At 31.2% G+C, this 21474-nt stretch overlaps 1 protein-coding gene across 1 annotated transcript in view; it reads left to right on the plus strand.

Moving 5' to 3' along the window:
• Window positions 1-21474, plus strand: part of LOC129218159 (pikachurin-like) — a 587112-nt gene that overhangs the window by 392 nt on the left and 565246 nt on the right. The gene's annotated exons all lie outside the window — the stretch shown is intronic.

A 21474-nucleotide genomic window follows, 5' to 3' on the forward strand; every position in this document is an offset into this window, starting at 1 on the left:
CCTATTTCACTTCATACATATGCTTGTAGGTAATTATGTAAATAAACCTAAAATTGTTTTTTCTAATTTAAAGGTAGGATAAGCTTTCTTGTGAATTTCATGTGTATTTTTTAATATGAAAATTGAATCATTTCCAATAAAAGGATCTGATCCGTATTTACGGTATCATTTCAAGTCCATCGGAAAACTAAAAGAAAACAAATTTTCATTTAGAAACCGAATTCTAAAATCCGTTTCCTTTACCGCATAATATTTTACGGATATAATCTGAATGATGTGCTGAAGTAAATAATTGATAAACGTAGAGGATATAATAAAACGGGTAAGGTGCAAAAATTCCAAGTCGTTTCGATTTTACGAAAAGAAAAATCGTCGAACGGTACGAGTTACATTTTTTGCTGAAATACAGAGTTATGGTACTTCGCGTACTTCAGTTCAAATTTATACACGTACTTATAGCTAAATATTTAAATAAACCTAAAATGATTTGTTCTAATATTAAGGTAGGATAAGCTTTCTTGTGAATTTGATGTGTATTTTTCAAGATGAAAATGATTTTTTTTTTATAAAAGGATCCAATCCGTATTTACAGTGTCATTTAAAATCCATTGGAATTTGGTTTCCATTTGGAAACCAAATTCCAAAATGCTTTTCTTTACTGCGTTATATTTTACATATGTATTCTGAATGTTGTGCTTGTAATAATTGATAAACGTTGAGGGCGTAATCGCGCGTGTAAGTGCGCGAACCTTGGGAGTTACCTTACTGCAGTTCAAATGTATACCTATGCTTATCTCTAATTATTTAAATAACCCTAAAATTGTTTATTCTAATCTTTAAGTAGGGTAAGCTTTCTTGTGAATTTGATGTGTATATTTCAATATGAAAATTAAATTTTTTTGTCAAACTATTGGATTCGTATTTACGATGGTATTCAAAATCCATCACACACTAAAACGCAAGTTTCCATTTGGAAACAAGATTCCAAAATGCGTGTCTTTACTGCATTATACAGTTGGCTCTCTGTTCAACGACTTTCAAGGGACCACAAAAAATCGTCCTTAAGTGGAAAGCGTCCTTAAATAGAATGCTTTTAACACTATAGTGGACCATCTGGGACCGTGAAAAGTCGTCGTTAAATAGAGAAACTCGTTAAATAGAGCGTTGTTAAACAGAGAACCAACTGTATTTTACAAATATACCTTAATGTTGTGCTGGTGCAAATAGTTGATAAACGTTCAGGATACAATAGGGCGGGTATGGTGTGAAAACTCGAAGTTGTCTCAATTCTATGAAAAGAAAAAAGTAAAAATAATCGAACGGGATACTTTACGTGTTGCTACGATGAAGATTTTTACTCTTTCTATTTCAAAAGTATACGATATACAAGGCTAATTCTTTAAACAAATCTAAAATGGTTCTTTCTAATGTGACTTTAGAATAAGCATTGTACGTTTCGTTTTATTTTGGAATACCAAAATTCATTCTTATTTAATCAAAAGATCTGATCCGTATTTACGGTGGTATTTAAAATCCATTGTGAAATAGTGGTACACTAGTTTTCAATCGGATAACAAGTTTCTAAAAACATTTCTTTCATTAAGTTTCTTCTGTATTTTATTCTGAATGCTGTGCTGGTGTGAATATTTTGATACTACATAACAAAATCAATGTGATGATGTATGAAATTTACCTGTATATCTCCACGTTTTTATGGCGGAGTTGAGATCGGTATTTTTAAAACTGGATCAACTGCCCAAAACAAGATTTACTACAGTAAGAGATCAAAATTGAGAGTACATTTTTTTCTGGAAATATGCAAATCGAAATCTTTATAATTTTCATGCGAAGTTAACTCTTCCCAGCAATAATTCTGCACATGCCCGTCATTTGGGTGGAGGGAGCGAGAGGTTAATGGCTACAATGCCCCCTAGATATTGGAAAGATAATGTGGACTATATATTCTTTTAACAATATATTTTGTTGTTTTTGCCCATAAGGAGCATTGAGTATATACCCTTTGCGCCCCCCCCCATACGAAAAAAAAACTTGAAACGATGGGACTAATTCTGCTTTCTGTTAAGAATTAAATTTTTGTTTACAATTTCTTTTTTTTTTATTAATGCGAATAAATGCTTACCTAGTATTGACTGAAATGCAATTAGAACGTATAAATGAAACATTTCTAATGAAACACATTTATCAAACTCCGCATTAAATACTTATGAGTCGCATAGTTTGTTTTTTGAAAATATACATTTGAGATAGAAATGCTGCTGTACGCTACAAAAAAAAAAAAAAAAAAAAAAAACTTTACATAAGTATTTCTTAAAGCATTTGTTCAACTTCGGTTTTTAAAATGCAACATCCAGTAAGCTAATTCCATAGTTAAAAACAAAATCTCTATCTGATTTTGTAAAGGAAGTTTCATTTACGCAATGGTATTGTTTTTTATTCAAATGCGCGAATTGTTTCCTCCAAAATCATACTTTTAAATAAGGACTAAGAATATGTTAATATTATATAGTTAATATTACATTGAATATGGCTTAAGATGATGTTACTACGAGGCAGGTTGCGTATTCCCTCATTAAATACTTGAAGCATTTCATTTTTTATTAAAATTCTTTGTTGCAATTTATTTTATTTATGCGTTTACTTTCTCATTTTATGTTACGTACTCTTTTATATTTTTCGCCTCTACATTAATCTGTTGGAATTAAAGTATCCAAAAAAATGTAATATTGATGCTTCAAATAAACAAATGTTTTGCATTTTTTGTTCATTTTATAGGAAAAATAAGTTTTCTTTCGTAGCGATTATCTCAGCAAGTTCATCTGTCGACCGCTTTGAAAGCTAACAAGTGACGAGGATAAAGCATAATGCTAAATATTGACTAATATTATTGATTGAATACTAATTAGTATTTTTATTGAGTATTTACTCTTTCACGTAATTTTACTTTTTATCCAACTAACGTAATTAAAGCATTGAGAAATATATTCAGGTATTTAAGTGCAACGTACAAATGTATAATAAGCGAAAAACAAATTGTCAATAAATATGGCACCAGATTCTGCACACTAGATAGTTTGCAGTTATATGCAGAGATATTTTAAACATCAACAAGCTTATTTCCCCCCCCCCCTTTAAATCCGAAAATGCACCCCTAAATATTCAATCATGCCTACTTTCACGGAGTAAAATTTGATAAAAATCAAAAACGATCGTACGTCTTAGTTTAAGGGTCTAAAAGTTATTGCCTTATAATTGCTCTAAACTTTGAATATTTACTGCATTTAGGGTTTTTTTTTATAATCCATTAAAAGAAATTGGATAAATTCAGGAAATAAAAGTATATATTTTGTTTTGTTTCAAATAGGTATAACTGATAAAGTTTCGTTATACTCTCAATGATTTGAAAAAAAAAATCATGATACAGTAAAAGAAAGGGGAATAACTGGATCATTTAAATGTGTAGAATACATTTTTGTATGTATCTCGGAATTATATAACAATTACGTAAATGAAACCAATTTTCTTGAAAAATTAAAGAAGAAACTACCATTTTAGTTAATAACAATTTATTAGTGAGCCATTAAATGAAAAAGCAACCCTTTTGTTCTGCTCATGACGGCTCTTTAATTCACTTTAAAATACGTTATAAACAAAAATTTTAAATATTACATCTAGAAATATATATATAACTATCGGAGAAAATGTCTCATTTTTCGTGGGTTTGTTCCTTTTTTAATGTAATACTAAAAAATAACGAGGAGCGAAGCATATATTTAAAAAAACTGCAACGACAGAATCGTAACATATTTTGCTAGAATTCAAAAGTTTCAACTCTATGTCGAAAAGTATGTCGTGCACGTGACAGGTAAACTTTACTAAAAAAACATTTAGAACTGATATTTTTTCCTCAACAAATAAAAAATGTAAATTATTTTTAGGAGGTGAACAAATTTTCAACTTATAACCCTAAATAATTTGTGTAAGTATAAAAATGTAAGAGAAGTTGTAGTCCCTTTTGTTCCACTAAATGATGATGGAATCACCCCAATACACTAAAAAGCCATACCTTTGTGTTTCTTTGAAAGAGACGTATTTTTATTTTTCTGCTTCGCACTTTTATTTTCACTTAAAAAACAAAATCTAGACGCTTAAAAATGATTTTCAGTAGTTGTAAATCAGTTTGCAACTGCGTTACGTAAGTTCGCACTTTTCATTCCTTTATTTTCCAATGGAATGGTTATATAAGTACCCATGACGTTCACGTTAGTTTCAAAATTAGTACGATTGACGTGATATGCAGCTACATGATCATCAGAAGGTTAAATTTGTAATTTTCTAAAACAATGATGCATCCCCCTATTTACAAAGCCAGCGAGCGTTACAGTTTGTTTCTCTGGAAAAACTCATAGGCAATGAAAATGGAAGGAGCAAAATGAGATCGAAGTCAATTACTGCTGAAAGAAAGTATATACTATTAATTTGCTTAAAATATTTGTATTTAAATAACACAAGTCTTAATATTAGTTCTTGGAGCTTTTAATTTATTTGCATACGCATATGACCGTATTTCAAATTCCCAATATTTTTAATTTCAGTTATTTTCCTGCAGTAGTTGATCAAGCAGGGTGTTCCAGAAGAAATGTAGCTCTTTGAATTCCTTGATGATACAGTATCTCGGATATGTTATGTCGGCCGTCCAATGAAATTTTATTACAATGAGGAAAAAAAAGCATATTAAAAACACGTCTTTAAAATATTACTCCCTTAAGAAGTAAAATAATATGACTTTTAATATTTCACTATTGTGAAGGAAGTAAGTGTAGGAAGAATTTTAGTTAAAAAAAATTTGATAACTAACTTAAATATGTGACAACTTAGGATTTTTTACTTCCTTTTACAAAAAAGGGAGCATTGTATTCGCAAAAAAATTTTTACTCAAAATCAGCCTTAATTTCCATTTTGCTCTCCCCCGAATGAATGTTGAGTTTTTTTCGACCCGACCACACGTGGATATATGCCTAGAAACGTACATGCACCCGAAATATCCATTTTTACGATCCCCTAGTTAATTACAACGAGTTTTCTCGTGATGTACGTATATATGTGCGTATGTACATACGTATCTCACATAACTCAAAAACGGTATATCCTGGAAAGTTGAAATTTGATACGTAGACTTCTAGTAAGGTCTAGTTATGCACCTTCGTTTTTGGTTGCATTCGGATGTTCCTAAGGGGGTCTTTTACACCTTTTTGGGTCAAACCATTGTTAAACTTCAATGCTAACTCAAGTGGTGTTATAATTTGTCAAACACTCGGCGATATATATCCTAAGCTTTTGGCCGCCAAGTTCTGTCGCCAACTTGGCGAAAAATTTGGCCTTTTTTTTTAATTTTTAAATCTGGTTTTAATTTGGTCAATGCTGGTGATATTTAGAGAGTTAACCGCTGAATCACATCAAAATTGCCAATAATGGGGAAATAAATCTGTGTAAAACGTTTTTTTGCTTCGGCTCGCAAGAAACTAGGGGTAAAAATATTTAGTACTTCCTTCCTTACTCCAAGTAGCTATTATCATTAAAATTGGCGTAAAAGGAAATCATGTGACGCACACATCAGCTCGTTTATATCACTAAATGAGATAAAATTTATATTATGTCTCCGAAAAGGCAATTTTTATTTTGAATATTGAAATTCATTAATTGCATTAATTTAAACAAATAACTCAAGACAGAGGAAAGGTCAAATTTGAATACAAAGCCATAACCTTTCTTATGCAGCAAAAAGATTTTGTTTAAGGCGATATAGTGAACGACAGTTTGGTTTCATTTTTCCGAGTAAGGTACTACGGATGTGCATGACGAAAAATATTTAATACGCTGAAATTTTATTTAAAAATGTAATAACTTAGGTGGTAATAAATCGTAAAACTCATTTAAAGTAACATATATTGTGTGGTGATGCCATTTAGAGATAAAAATATATTTATCTATTCGTTATTATATCCGTTTTTAATGAAATAAACTTATAAATGTTTGGAGGGAAACTAATGCAAACTGTAACAATCTCTCTCCTGTCTCTTCTCTCTCTCTCTCTCTCTCTCTCTCTATATATATATATATATATATAGAGAGAGAGAGAGATATATATTAATGGCCAGATACTATTTGGAGACGCAGATATTCCCAAACGCAGTCCAAAGTAGACCAAGGAAATAAACAGAAAAAAAAAACCTCCCTACAATCTCCCTACAAAAAAAAAAAAAAAACTAAGAGGAAAAAGACAAATGGTTGGAGTTGGAGGTTTGAACCGAGGCACGCCTTGAAAACGTAAAAATTAGCTACGAGTTGTGTCCTATGAGCTACCTCTTTTCTTTTTAAAAAGAAAATAAAATAATCAAGAGTGATTCATCCTGCGTATCCTTTGTTCGTTGAGTCACCTTTAGGTTGGCATGTCACTTGCACCAGGTCTTTTCGTTCCCCCTTTCTCTCCTAAATCCATGAGGCTTTTCTTTTTTAAAGAGTCTTTCACAATTGGAAGTATGATGGGGAAAGAGCCTTCTAAATGCCGTTGATTGATCGAAATATTCGTTATTTAAAAATCTGCCTGGCACAAAGGAATTAAATTTTGATTGCGTAAATTTAAAGAAAAGTTCAAATATCTTTGTAATACTTGCTACCCGATAGTACGAAATTACTTCAAATCAAAAAATTAGAATAGGAATTGAAAGGTATTCGACTAAATATTCACTGCACGAAACGTAGGATGTAATTTGAAGTTAAAATTAAAGATTGTAGGGAGGTTTTTTTTTTTTTCTGTTTATTTCCTTGGTCTACTTTGGACTGCGTTTGGGAATATCTGCGTCTCCAAATAGTATCTGGCCATTAAGGCTACAGTAGACACTAAAAATTCTGAAAATTGAGCAAAAAATGAAAATAAATGGTTTAGGCTTTTTTTGATACTGTATCGGCTACTGTATTCAGGGCATCAATAAGTTTTTCATCCCATGCATTACTTAATGAATTATGGGTTACTTTTGTTTTGAGCATCCGTCATTACGCCCCTCAGGTTACATTTTACAGCACATATACACTGCTGTCACTATTTACATAAAACGTAAACTTAAAGAGTTCCATGCACCACAACATGTATCAGATTATAATGAAGTCTTAGAAACACATTCGAATAATATCTAGTTATAATTGTATGCATGAATTTCAGTAATGACGGGTATGTAAAATTAGAAATTCTTTTGCTGTTAAATTCACCGCATTTGCGGAAAATTTTACATAAATTTTCATTTTCAACCATTTTTTTATAAACTGTCTCATAAAACATTACATGTAATGCGTAAATTAATGTAATTATACCTAATGATTAAAAACAAGTGGAAATTCAAAGTTTGAAAACAAATTGTGGTGCATGGAGTAATTTAAAAATTTGAATTTTTCGTTTATTTTATTTCTGAAAAAGATTTTTTCTTGCACCAAATTTTTTTATTGCTTTGAATGTAATAAATACACAAACACACAAGTTTTAGGCATCTAGATAAATTATTGGAAAAAAAATATGCACTGTAGACTTAAAGCTCTTTACATAGTGGTGTGAATTTAAGAACATTGACGGCATTCAAAACTAGACTCCGATGTTCTATGGCGTGAGTCGGGATCCTGATAAAAGAAATACAAGCATCCATTTTGTTGAAAAATGGTTCATGACTGAAATTTAATGACTATTTCTACACAACCTTCTTTAACAACAACCTATAAAATTAAAATAGGATTTAAAATTTTTTGAATTCTCATTCTTAGGGTTTACCCCAAGATTGTGGAGATTCCTGATCATGTTTCGGGATGTTGTTTTTTTTTTCGAAGATGAGTTTTTAAAGTGGTTATACAACAGTAATTAATGCAGTAATTATGCATTAGATAAAATAATAAAGCCTGCATGTCTTAGTTAAGGGGGAGTAATTAGTTAAAGGCGGTTGATTCGATACAAAAAAGGCGTATTGTAGATTTATTTTGCACAACACTGTTCATATATTTATTTATTTATTTTTATTATTAACATAAAATAAAGAAAGGTTTGGAGAACATTCTGTAAAACTTTGATTATTTTTATTCAGAAATGAGCTATTGGCAGCTGATAACTGCAAAGGTCGCAAAAAAAAATCCTTTGAAAAAATTTGTTCAAAGATCACTGAATCACCTGAAATCAATGACCCGAAATCATTTTTATTAGTTAGCATTTTCTTCAGGTTACAAAATCGAGTTTCATTTATTTATTTTTAAAATTTTTGTAGCTCTTAGAAGTCAAAATACTGAATTTTTTTTATTTTTTAAAAAAGTAATTTTGCTATTTTGAAACACAAAAAATAAAATAAAACGAAAAAAAAATCGTTATCAACTAAAAAACCGTTTTGTATTTTTAGTTTGAGATGATCCAGTGATAAGTTAGGAGGAGCACGAAAATCATTTTTTTTTTCTTTTGAGAGAGAGATATAGAAGGATCTGCGTAGGATTTTGCTGTCAATAGCTCATTTCAACATAAAAATTTATGAAATTTCCACAGAATTTTCTCCAGATATTACGTTACTATTTTGCACTTACAGAATTAAATATTTGTTATTTATGTCGTCAAAGAAACAGGATCGATTATATGCTTTTTAATTCATCGTTAATGCGTTTTAATTCATCGAATTAACCTTATTACCCTTAAGCAGGACAGAAAGGGGGAAAAACCTCTTATCAAATGTTTAATGCTGTGTCATAAATAGTAAACGGGTCAGTTCCATTTAAAAATACATAATGTCAAATACATTTTTTACCGTCAACTTTTTTTTTTATTTTGTCACGCTTGGGCCATATGCATTTGTCAGCATCTTCAATTGTTTTGCATTGAGTAAGCAATACAAAAACAAAATGTTTTATAACCTGAAAAGCTAGCTACAATCGAGTAAAAATGGTTTTAAGGAGTAAAGTGCTTTGGGACTCCAGACAATATATATATATATATTTTTAAACAAATTTTTTATTAAAGCTTATTAGGTCATTATTTACCTCTAAAATGCCGAAATTAGGAATTACCTAGGATCACCTTACATGGTGAACTGAATCTAAAAATGTGTAAGATCAATTAACAGTTTTACGAGTCATAAAAAAACTTTCGTTTCTAAGTAAGTTTGGATAATATATGGATCTATTTGTCGTGGTCCAGGGTCTGAAATATCCTAGACCTCTCTCAAATTATTAAAATTCTGAGGTTTGGTATATTTGGTGTCAATTCTAAAACTATCCAAGGCTTCTAACAGGACCAGTTTTTAAGAATCAATACATAATATGCTGTTTTTAACTGATAGATATATATTTTATAAGAACTGCTGCATGATTAGTATTCTAGTGTAACTGTTCTTAGATAAAATTTGAATAGGATCTAAAGATGTTGTAACAGAAGGAACCGTTCTAAACTAAATGGTTTCATGAGGATCACGGTATGGCTACTATTCTAAATTTTCTGTTAACAAACATATGATTAGGAAAACGTTCTGGGGCTTGGCACATAATTTAAATTGAAATTCTTATTATGGTCAAAGTAGTTTGATTGCAAGTTTTTTGACTAAAGATCTGAAATTGATTTTCAAATGGAGATAACTCTAAACAACGGGTAATTTCACTATTTTAGGGTGGAGAATTTTCGATTACATCTAACTTTGTTTGGAGGGCAAACGTTTCTTTAATTAAAAATACTTCCAACATAGTTCCAAGAATAGAAACTTGACTCAAGACTATTAATTATCGATTTACGTCATGAAAAGTGTGAAATTGTGTTTCAAAGATTTCCGCCTTATTGAGCTTAAATCAGGCTTGAAGTTTAAGCAATGATTTTTTTCAATCAATCGAAGAGTCGTTATAATTTATTTTAAAAGAATAAACATGACAACCGTATGCCTCATAATTTTAGAAAATTTTCTCGCGCGTATTTACCTTTAAAGGACCATTATGGGACATACATGTCCAATAAGTTCAAGTTATTTTTTTAAGTACCAATTACAAATAATTTACAAATTATAATTTTTTGGAGTAATTGTAATATTACTACAAAAAATATTAAAAAGTAGGGGTTTTTTTTCCATTTTTTGGGGTGGGGGGAGGGGGACTGAAACCTTCGATATTCACCATCAGTGTTTATAGTCCTCAAAGGGTTAAGGTACTTAAACCCATAAGTCAGTGTATTTTAATCCATTCACTTTTCAGAAACACTGTAAGTTGCATTTTCTGTCCGTTGAATTATATTATAAAACCGTCCACTATACCACATAATTCAAAGAAATCTTTTTATTTCCTATGACTTTTAAGAAAGAATTATGTTAGCCATATCTTACAGCGCATAAGGCAACGTCAACTAACTAATGCTAAAATACATTTGGGAAAATTTTTTACTTAAAGTCATTTGATATAATGAATGAAAAAAAGATTTTCTTATAAAAATCGTTCAAATGTAAAATTATATTTTATTGAGGGAAATATCTTTCATCTTTATTAATTTTGCGTGTTATATCTACCGAAGCCAAATATTTGGCCAAGAATTTGTATTTTCTTTAACTATTCAAACAATATAAAGAGATAAACGCAAACATGTTTTTACGAATCTACCAGTTTTTAAAGCAGCAATTGTTTTAATTATTTCACTCGAGCAATTAAATAAATTAAAAACCAGTTTTTAAAGCAGCAATTGTTTTAATTATTTCACTCGAGCAATTAAATAAATTTAAACTTTTTATGAAGTCAAGCACTTTTAGAACGAATATATTTTTAATACATTTTTTTTATCTCCTTATTTTATCTCCCACAAATTTCTTACTCCAAGTACATCCTATTCAACAGTATCGCGGCAAGTTACATTCAAATGGTGTGTATTACAAACTCATCAAATATAAGTTATAACATTTTTTGTGCGCATATGCAATCTGGCATATACAGGAACTGATTCAACGAGAAATCAGTTACATTAATAAAACAGCTCGATTTTTCAATATCTCTTATTTGAATTTGCAAACATTTTCAGTCTTGCAATATGCTAACTGCAACATCAACTTCAGCTTTTGAAGTACATAAGTGTGTATTCAAAAGAACCCGTCACGCAATATATTGGTAAACAGGCTGTGAATAATATCATACCTCCTTTATGCCTCGAGACTTTATTAATAACGTACTCGAGTCGGTTAGCTTTTCAAGATGTCAAAGAAGTAAACTGGTTCTTCTTTTATTTATCAGAAAGAAGTGTGTGAAAATAAAATATAATCCATTTGAAGTCAATCGCTTTTCATAACTCTATTTGCACTGCGGCGAATTTTACTTTTCAGCGGAAAAGAGATCTTTAAACGCTAAAATATATCCATTTTAAATATACTAACCATTATGATGAAGTAAGAAAATATCGATAGTGTTTTGTTGTTGTTGTTGTTGTTGCATGCCCCCATGGTCAGCAGAGCTAGACCAGGTCCATGAGTTTGTTTACCCTCAAGAAATCCAGCACCGTCACTGTATCACTCATGGGTGGGGAAAGAAAGCAGCCTCCGTTAGATAGTGTTTTTCGCATTGTTGCAATATATTTCAATTTGTAATTCTTTATAAAGTGGTAAATATAATAACGGTAAATAGTTACAAAAAAATTTACTTGAAAAAATAAAATTTGAAAAGTCGGTATCCTTATATATTATTTCTGTAGCCTGTTTTTGGTTTCTACGCCAGATTTTCCTCAATTCTTGATCGATTTCTGTGATTTACGCCTTATTTTAAAGCTTATGGTGCTGGTTACTGACGAAAAATAGACCCACGGTCTAAAAATTGTTTTTTTCAGCCAAAAACCTCTTTTAAAGAACCAGAATGAGGTTTTCGGTAAAACTTATAACTTTAATTTGCGCTATGACCGACAGAGCTGAATAGCTTGATCGGCAGAGCGTTCTCTTCGTAACCAGGAGAATCCGTGTTCGGGCCCACGTCCGGACAATCTGCAACAAAAAATAAAGAGAAATATTGCGCATTATATGAACACTTAATTAAGTGAATAACGACTATGAAGGAATAAAATAAATGAGAAGGAAATGCTCCTTGCTGATATGAAAACTTGAAGTGACGTTGTGCTAAATTACTTCGGAATTGTACGATTTTCTTTTTCTTTTTAAGCTTTGGCTCTGGTAAGAAAATTAAAGCATAATGTAAGCGAAAATATAAGTAACAGGTTTAAGATTTGAGACTACAATAGAATTGTTTTTTTGTTCAGAAAAAAAATAATGAATCGTAAATAGAAATATATATTCTTCTAATGAGTTTTTGACTCTTTGTACAAATAAAAAAATTACTACCTCAATTTGAAGGGTAAAATATATATATTTTTCTTCTTTTTGCAAAAAAACAAATAGCTTATCACATTTTTACTACATTCGAAAAGCTACGCTTAAAAAAAGAGCATAGTTCAATTTATTTTGTATTTTAACCGTTCTGTTAAATGATGAACACGTGCTGCCATCTAAGTTATAACGGTTCAAGCAGCCTGCGGTAACAAATTGTAAAAATTTTCAAGAATAAAAAAATGTTTCTTCAATATCTCATGTTATATATTATTCCCTTCTCATTTTAAAACTTATCAGGCTGGCTAATGAAGAAAAATAGACTTACGGTCTAAAAATCAAGTTTTCGAAAACGCCCCTTGCTGTTTCAAAACCTTGATGCTGCCTGTAGTTCTTATGCATTTTTTAAAAGCAAAGTTCTAATGCAGTTTTCCATTTTTTACGTCACTTTCAGCAAAAAAAAAAAAAAAAAATAGCCTGTGTGTGTGTACATATTTTAATAAAGCTTAAAAGCACTGGACGTAGTTGTTCGGTTAAATTGATAAGTTTTTTTCGGTAGAGCGTTCGGCTATAAACTATTCGAACTTCGGGCAAGTTTGGGTTGTCCGAAAGAATATCAAATTTATATTAGTATTACGCATTACATGTACTCATAACATACAAACGTAATAAAATAAATGCAGTGGGATTGCTACTTGGTGTTTCGACTCCTTTATGCAGGCTACAGTAATCATTCGGATAAGTTGACTGTTAATCGAAGAGTGTTCTTTCTTTTTTTAAGCTTTGACTACATCCAGACCACTCAGCATAATGTAAGCATAAAGCTTACTCTGCTTTCTGCTGAAAAAAAAATACATTTTGTCTACGTTCGAAAAATTACACTGAAAAAACGGACTCAGTTCAACTGGTTTTGGTTTTGAATTTTAAGTGTTCGATTAAAAGAGAAACATGTGCGGGCATTTAAGCCGTAACTGTTAAAGGAACCTTCTATGTGAAATAGTGCAATATTCAAAGATAAAAACACTTATTTTCAATCTAATTTATTACTTCTCTAGAATGTTCGTTTCAATCGCTACGTAAGATCTTCGTCATTCTTTAATCAAATTCCATGCTTTTCGAATAATTTTAAATCGTATCATTCTGGTTAATGACAAAACATAGAAGCATGATCTTATTATTATTATTATTTTTTATTGGCAAAAACCTTTTTTGCTGTTTCTTACTACGCATTCCTTCAATGAATAGCTTTCGAAAAGGAAGGCGCAATTGCTAGGTTTGTTGGGGTGTCGGGCTGTTACTCAGAATGGCGCCAATTCGAATCCGTGCCAATAAATATCTCTTTAATATTTCTTTTTTTCCCGTCAGATGCTCACATGGGCAGGACTCTGTTTGCCACAACCTGTTGTTTTACATGCACAATTATTGCTTTGTCACGAGTCACTACTCAGCCACACTTTTAATGATATTTATGTTTGAATTGAAAATATGTACGACCAAAAGGTGAGCGATGATCAAATTATCACAACGTTGTATTTAACGAGGTTTTGTTACTGATGTCTTTAAATTACATGCCTTCTCTTCTGCGCTTACTTTTTTTTCGGTTCTTCTTCATAATGTTCATCCTTTGAAATTCTTAAAGAGCGAAATACCTTATGAAACGATTCGAAGCACAGTGCGGAGTTCCGCACGGGTCGACTAGTATTTTTTTATATTAAATGAAATTACTGAAGTGTTATTCGGAAAACTATTAATTACGTTAGTGCACTAAAAAATTAAGATAAGAAGTGCAAAACAATTAATGTAGATTTCAATGATTAGTTTTGGGCTTGGTTAATCGTTCTCCCCCCCCCCCCTTCTTTTTTTTTTCTTTCTTCGTTTTTTTTTCTTTCTTTTTTTTTCTTTCTTTTTTTTTTTTTTTGAGACAGTCGTAATTTTGATTATATTTATACTACATATCACAAAAAATGATTGGATTGAATAGGGGTTCAGTCTTATAAAATTAACTTAAAGACGAATATTATATATTTTTTTGGAGAAGCCGAACTAAAAATAGAAGTTTTTCAATATACTTGCGAATGCACCTAAACCCCAGGTGCTAATTTTCTTTTTTAAATAACTGTTTTAACTGTCAGTTTTATTTTTTTTCCGTTAACCCAATTGTATGTTCAAAGAATAGTGCTGGTTGGAGCGTAATTTGTTAGGTTTTATTTAGTTTTTACTTAAAAATACCAATCCTCCTCTGCATAAAAATACTTTGCAGCCGGCTTAAAAAAGCTCTTAATCACTACCCCCTCCTCTGAAATCCTAATCTAGTAACAAACTTATCATCCTAATGAAGAAATCATTTTTCTGTATACATTCCCAGCTATCTAATTTTCTCCAGTATTTCAGTAAAGTCCTTTTATACTAATTCAAAACCACACTGTAAAAAAAATCCGGAAGCGTTTCTGAGTATATCGCGCAGCTGCGGTTCATGAAATTTTCAAAAACGTTTCTGAGTATTTCGGAATTCTCTTTCTGTAATGTCCAGAAACGTGTCTGAGTATTCCGGAATCCTCTTTCAATGTTTCTGAGTATTTTGGAATACTCTTTCTGTAACTTTCAGAAACGTTTCTGAGTATTTCGGAATCCTCTTTCCGTAATTTCCAGAAATGTTTCTGAGTATTCTGTGCAGCTGTGGTTCATGAAAGTTTCGAAAACGTTTCCGAGTATTTCGGAATTCTCCAAAAAATTTTCAAAAACGTTTCCGAGAATTTTGGAATCCTTTTTCCGTGATTTTTTCTAAAATATAATTATTTACTATAGTATTGCATACCGTATCAGTTTCAATTCTTTCATGTATAAGAGCAATGAAACAAGCAATTTTAGAATCATTCGTGGATTTTTTTTTTCTGAATTTCTAATGACAAATAGCATGGTTAACAGCATAACATATGCAAATTTATAAATTTTTGAAAATTTCTGAAATAATATAGTAGTTTCATTTCTAATCACAAAATCGTCAGGGGAGGGGGGTGCTTTCTCAAAAGTGGGATTGTTTGTTAAATAATCTTAAACTTCAGTTTTTCTCTTTATTTTCAAGACAAAATTATCAACATATTGTATTTTTGATGCAGAACTTAAAAACATATCTCGTATCAAACTTGATAGCTTTTATTTTCGAATAAAATTTGACAGAACTTACCTACCCTTCGCGTTCCGGAATTCGTTCACCTCAAGTCAATTTCTCTGACGTACAAAGTGTACCGAAAAGTGCCAACAGAGAAATTGATGAGGTAAACTAATGTCAAGGAATTTTTTATTGTCAACCACATTTAACAAAATGAATAAGCACATGAATTAATTGCATAACTATGTTGCTTACTAATAGATAACTGGGTCATTTTCTAATGGTATAAATATTTTTTTAATGAATGAATAAATTATAATAAAAAAAAAGTATAATACTGGCACATTCTTTGTGAAGCATATTACAATACTAGAAAACATTTGCATTACCATATTTTTAATGAATTAAACAATTGATTTTTTTTTCTTTTTGAACCAAAATGTATGTACATTCAAGTATTTCAAAATAACTTTTCTGTGATTTCTTCTCAAATATAAATCTTTTTTCTTTTGCGTAATTAATCAGTTTCGGTTGGTTACAACAAATAGTACACCGCGCACATAGGTATGTAGGATAACTTTAAATTAATTCGATAAACCCAAAAACAGTTACGATTGGAGCCTCATCAAATGCAAATCAACAAAAATATAAATGTATATAACATGTTTTAAAATATTCATTAATACTTACAAGTGAACATGAGCGGAAGAAAATCTAAGTACCTCCATTACAACTGAATAAGTAATCCAAAGGGTTTCGTTTCATTAAGTATTTATAGTAGCACTGGAAATTGTAAAGAAGCAAATGGTTATTAACTAACTTAATAGCTGCGTACATCGTCTAAAAAATCAAGGGCAGTCCAAAATGCAAAGGCGTAAAATTAGTTTCGACACATTTTGCTACTCTCTAGACATGAAATAACAAGCATTCCAATGCTAAACAGTTGCTGACTGCAGCAACCATAGATAAGAAAAAAATATTCCCCGACTCATTGGCGCTCGTGTTGGAAGGATGAAATACGTTTCGAAGCGTTGCGTCATCACTTCCGCTTCTAGATTTCTTGAAATAACAAAAAGCTTTCTGAATAATGAGGAGTTCGCTATTGGATGAAGGATTCCTACTATTTCGGAAACGTTTCCGATATATCGAGAAACGTTTCCGAAATTTGTTACAGTGCATTTACAATAAGATTCTAATTACAGCGAATGCGACGAAAATTCATTTCAACGAAATGAAACTTCAGTCACGTTTTAATTGCAATATATTGCGTAAATTCCATTCCTACGAAACACCGTTTACAACGAACACGGTTTGTGGTCCCTTGACGTTCGTTGTAACGGAATTTATCTGTACATTCATCTTATCATTTCCTTTGACAAGAAGAGAGGAGGCTTAAAAGTTATATTTATAATTTGATAATTAATTATAGATTTATCAGAGTTCGCAACTGAAACTTTACTAATAATCAAGGGTGTGAATTCTCCCCAAGTTCAGTGGCGCAAATTCCACCCCCCCCCCTAACCCTCACACACACCAATTTTTCTAAACCCTCTGTCCCTTCTTTATTTTTTATTTTTGACTCTCTTTTTGTTATTTATGTTTTAAAATATTTTTTTTAGAATTTATTTATATTTTTTTAATTATTATTATTGTTATTATTTATTAGAAAAGTTCCGTGCTATGTCAATAACATACACACGCGCAAACTAAATAAATAAAATAAAATAAAATATAAACAGAATAAAATAAATAAATAATTTAAATTAAAAATAAATCTATAAATAAATACATTTTAAAAAATTGAAATTCTCCCAAACGATTTAGATGGCACAACCTGCGCTATGGGCATCCCTGACTAGTAATCCGCGAATTCAGTAGCTGCTCCAATCCTGTCTTCCCCTTCTAAAATTAAATCAAAACTAACCCTTAACTGTACCTTCATTTTATAACTAAAGACTTTTCTTCTCGTTCTTGCTGCTTCCCAAATGCTGGAAATTTTTAACGCAATTAACAGAAAGGTCTTTAAAAACGCACTGTGATGAGCTTTGTAAAATTAATGTGATTTAATTAGCCATAAAACGAATGCCTTTTGCCTATTGTAATGAAACTCGACGAAGATCCTGGAATATAAATGATTTTGGTTAAACTAGTACACCGCTTCCTTTTCTGAAATTCATCAAATGATTAATTAGTCTGAAAACATCAAAACAGAGCTAAATAAAAATTAGCAGTATTCTTTCAGTCCTTTATAACAATAGAAAGTTTTTGAGTGAAAATGAAGTAAAAGAAATCAATAAATATAATAAGAAGGGGGAGAGGGTTGTATGCATTCATTCTCAATGGTAGATGAAGACCCACAGTTTTATTAAAAATACTTTTCTCATTTGCTTCATTATATTCTTCGATAATTTAATACTTGTTTATGTAATTGGTTTATGAATGCTCTTAATTAGAATTGGTGTAGCTTTTTAGTGTTTTCTTTCTCAATTTTCTTAAATTATTGAACAGCTTTTAAGTGAAAGCCGATTTTTTTTTTGATGAATTATGCCTTTGTTGTAAAGAATGGGTATAAATAGTATGTAGTCTAGACAACTGCGTAGACAGAATGTACGTGAAAACTACATTACTCTCTCATTTCCGGTATTTTGCCGGTTTTCATTCAGAAACTTTTAAAAACTTTTTAGAATGATTTAATACGCCTCGTAAAACTAAAACAAGTTTTACTTTTCAGCATAAAAAATAATTTTAACTATTATCCGAAGGTCATAGCGACGTCATTCTTTCATACAAAAAATATCGATTTAAAATATGTTATACCAAAATATCTGCTATTAAGAGTGTAGAATAGAGCGTTTATGTGTAAAAAATACACATATTATGAATGCATTATTACATTTGAAAAAATATATCTACTTGAAAAAAAAAAATCTTTAGAAAAAAATCAATCATTTATTTTGCTGTTTCGAACAGTTTTACATTTTTTACTATTTTTGGTAGTTTTAAGTTTTTACAATTTTAAGCTTGATTCGATTTCACCATTTTATGATAAAAGAATATCACTATAGCGCATTAGAATCGTTATTCTAATTGATCTCTGGAATTGATGTCGGAAAATTCAAGTTTTTTTTATTTTGGGACACCTTTAACAGAGGAAAGAAAACGGCAGATCTTGTACATTATTATCCATGAATTGTTTTAAACCATTTAAAATCTTTACTTCATTTCATGGTAAACATATGAAACAGCAAAAATTTTGTATTGGTTACAGATTTCTTTTATCGTGAAACATTGGAAGTTATTTTAAAAAACTAAATTATTTCCTAACTAACTTCTATACACTTTTGAAATATTTTATTAAATCATGCTTGGTAATGCAACTCGATAAAATGTTTCAAAACAATTTTGTGTAAAATTTGTTCCAATCTAAAGTATTATGAAAATTGTTTATTGGCAGATTTTATCAATTTTTGTAAATTGGTGTCACTTAACATTAGTCATACCCACTTTTCAAACACCAGTTCTCTTGCTAAACCAACTTTTCTCTCATTGAGATCATAACTAGTCTATTTTTCAATCTGCATCCGCCACCTCCTATCACATGTATTGTTCTTCATCGCTAAAAGCTCCTTACGTCAAAAGCGCTCTATTTTTGCTTTCTGAAGTGCCTCCTGCTTTGTCTTCGAGCCGGCATTTAATTCCATTATGTTGTCTCCTGCTTCCCGCTGGCTTGTCAATTTCTGATGGCACTTAATCGAGAGGGGGCGACCTGCCAGCTCAATCCACGAGAATACGTTCGATTGCTTTTCGGGAGTAAAAATCTAATTTTCTCAAACCGAAGACAGGTTGCAAAAGCCACTGAAAATCGGTAAAAATATTTTTGATAAAGTACTTGAGCAGATATTTAAGCGTCAACCGTAACCAGCTTTATTTTCCCCAACAACTGTGTTGTGGAGATGTATGTTTCTGTATTGGAATATATTCAATTAATTCAAAAACTTTGCCATTTTGTAAGTTTTGAAAGAAAATTGTTTTGTATGGAAAACCAATTTAGTCCTTCAGCGCACTTTCATTGTTACATCGCTGCAGTCATCAATACTTATGTAACAGAAATCAATCGAATTTCACTGAATTCATTGATACTATGCGTCCCGCGAAAATACTGATTTAATGAATCAGTAATAACGTCCCTCTTAGGGAATTTTAGAATTTTATTTGGCTGATTATTTCTCTTATTAGACATAGGTAGTACATTAGGCTTCATTGATAATCCACTACACACTTTGAAAGCAGTCATCCTTGTTTCCCTATTAAGGTAGAGTCGGCAGAGTGGCGCAGCGGTTAGACGTTGGCCTCTAAAGCCCAAAAACTCAGGTTAGAGCCAGGATCCAGTCAGTGGATGTTCATGATGCAGAAAATTAACAGCGCCTTTGTCATATGGTTGTGTGGCATGTAAAAGATCCCTTCAGTATTCGGTTAACCCTGAATACTCTCGGCAAAACCAGTTCCTAAGGCACATTCGCATCAAAGAGAGCCCAGATGCCTCCATCTGGTGGTTAAACTGAAAGTTAAAATTGTCTGGCAATGGTATCCGCAGCTAGGGGTGACATGAAAAGATGTGACAGCAGAAGTAGAATGCGCGGAACGTTGCAGATTACCAACAAATTTAACCGGTGTCCAAACCTTTTCCTCCTTTTACGTGAAAAAGTTTTAGGGTTAGCCTGATGACCCTAAGTATTTTTTTAACCAAAAAACGACTTTTGTGAATATATATGAACACTACAACTCCCCGGTAACAGAAGTATCACTTTAGCGCAAAATGTCCTACAAAGACTCCAAATGAGTTAGGTTCTTGGTAATCCAAACTGTTAGTTTATGAAATTGAACCACATTTTTTTCCCATTTCAGTGTAATTTTTTACATAGCAGTTCAAATTAAAGTGCCAAAAAATGATCACGGTTATTTTATCTTTTTTATACCCTACGTAATTTTTTCACTAAGGAATTGTACACCGATCGATTCACTTTGTAAAATACGACATGGTAAATGTTCAATTAAACCTTTATTTAAAATATTTCTTAGTTGTTGAGTCGTAACATCAAAAAAATTACATTTTGGAGATAAAAGGCTTTTATGTTCTTTTTTACGGTAAATTACATAAAACAGCTGATACCTTTTCTCTCATAACTTTCTCAATTATAGGACCAAAGCGGTTATTCTAAATTGCCCACACTGTCAAAAATGAAACGCTCAATTTTGACGATTCGGCAATCCTCGAGCACTATTTCGTTATTTTCGACGATCCTTTCGTCACCGAATCACGTGATATTTGACGAAACCAGAAATCTCAAATTTTTCACGAAATTATTTCGTCCCGATTTCGTCACATTGCAGTGCATTCTGGGAGTTTTCGTTACAATCTTGTACTTGCTCGTTAAATTATCTTACCTCAATTATTCTAAAGGATTCATAAAAAAGGTTAGTATTTATTGAAATTTGTATGTGCAATGTGCCTTCTTTTATGTATTGTTACATTTTTGTTTAGTGTTGTGTTTATAGTTGTATTTAAAACACATTAAGATTGAAAACGAACGGTTCGATTAGATTTAGAATTCTGTGTGTGTTAACTTTGTGTCACCACCACGTTAGGCTTAGCTAGCTTGTTTTTTTTTTATTTGTAAAAGAAAATGTTGGTTCGTTGACATTTGTTTGCAAAAGCGTACTTCCTTTATTTCGTTAAAAAATTACAAACATGACTAAAGAGTTTGTACGAATTTAAACTTACAAAAAAAAAAAACCTACACCGTAGCGTAACTAACACAGATGATAAATACAGGGTCATTCCATAGAAATGTCAACCTCAACCTCAGAAATTTTTTTACCACAAAGCCATAACTGTAACCTATCATTTCATGCAGCATACTTTCTAGTACATAAATCCAGTAACAGTTAGCAAAAATTTCATTCGGTGTTTTTCTTCTGGCTCTAAACGTGCGAGGTTGT

This window comes from Uloborus diversus, chromosome 3, assembly GCF_026930045.1.
Source record: "Uloborus diversus isolate 005 chromosome 3, Udiv.v.3.1, whole genome shotgun sequence".
Taxonomy (NCBI): domain Eukaryota; kingdom Metazoa; phylum Arthropoda; class Arachnida; order Araneae; family Uloboridae; genus Uloborus; species Uloborus diversus.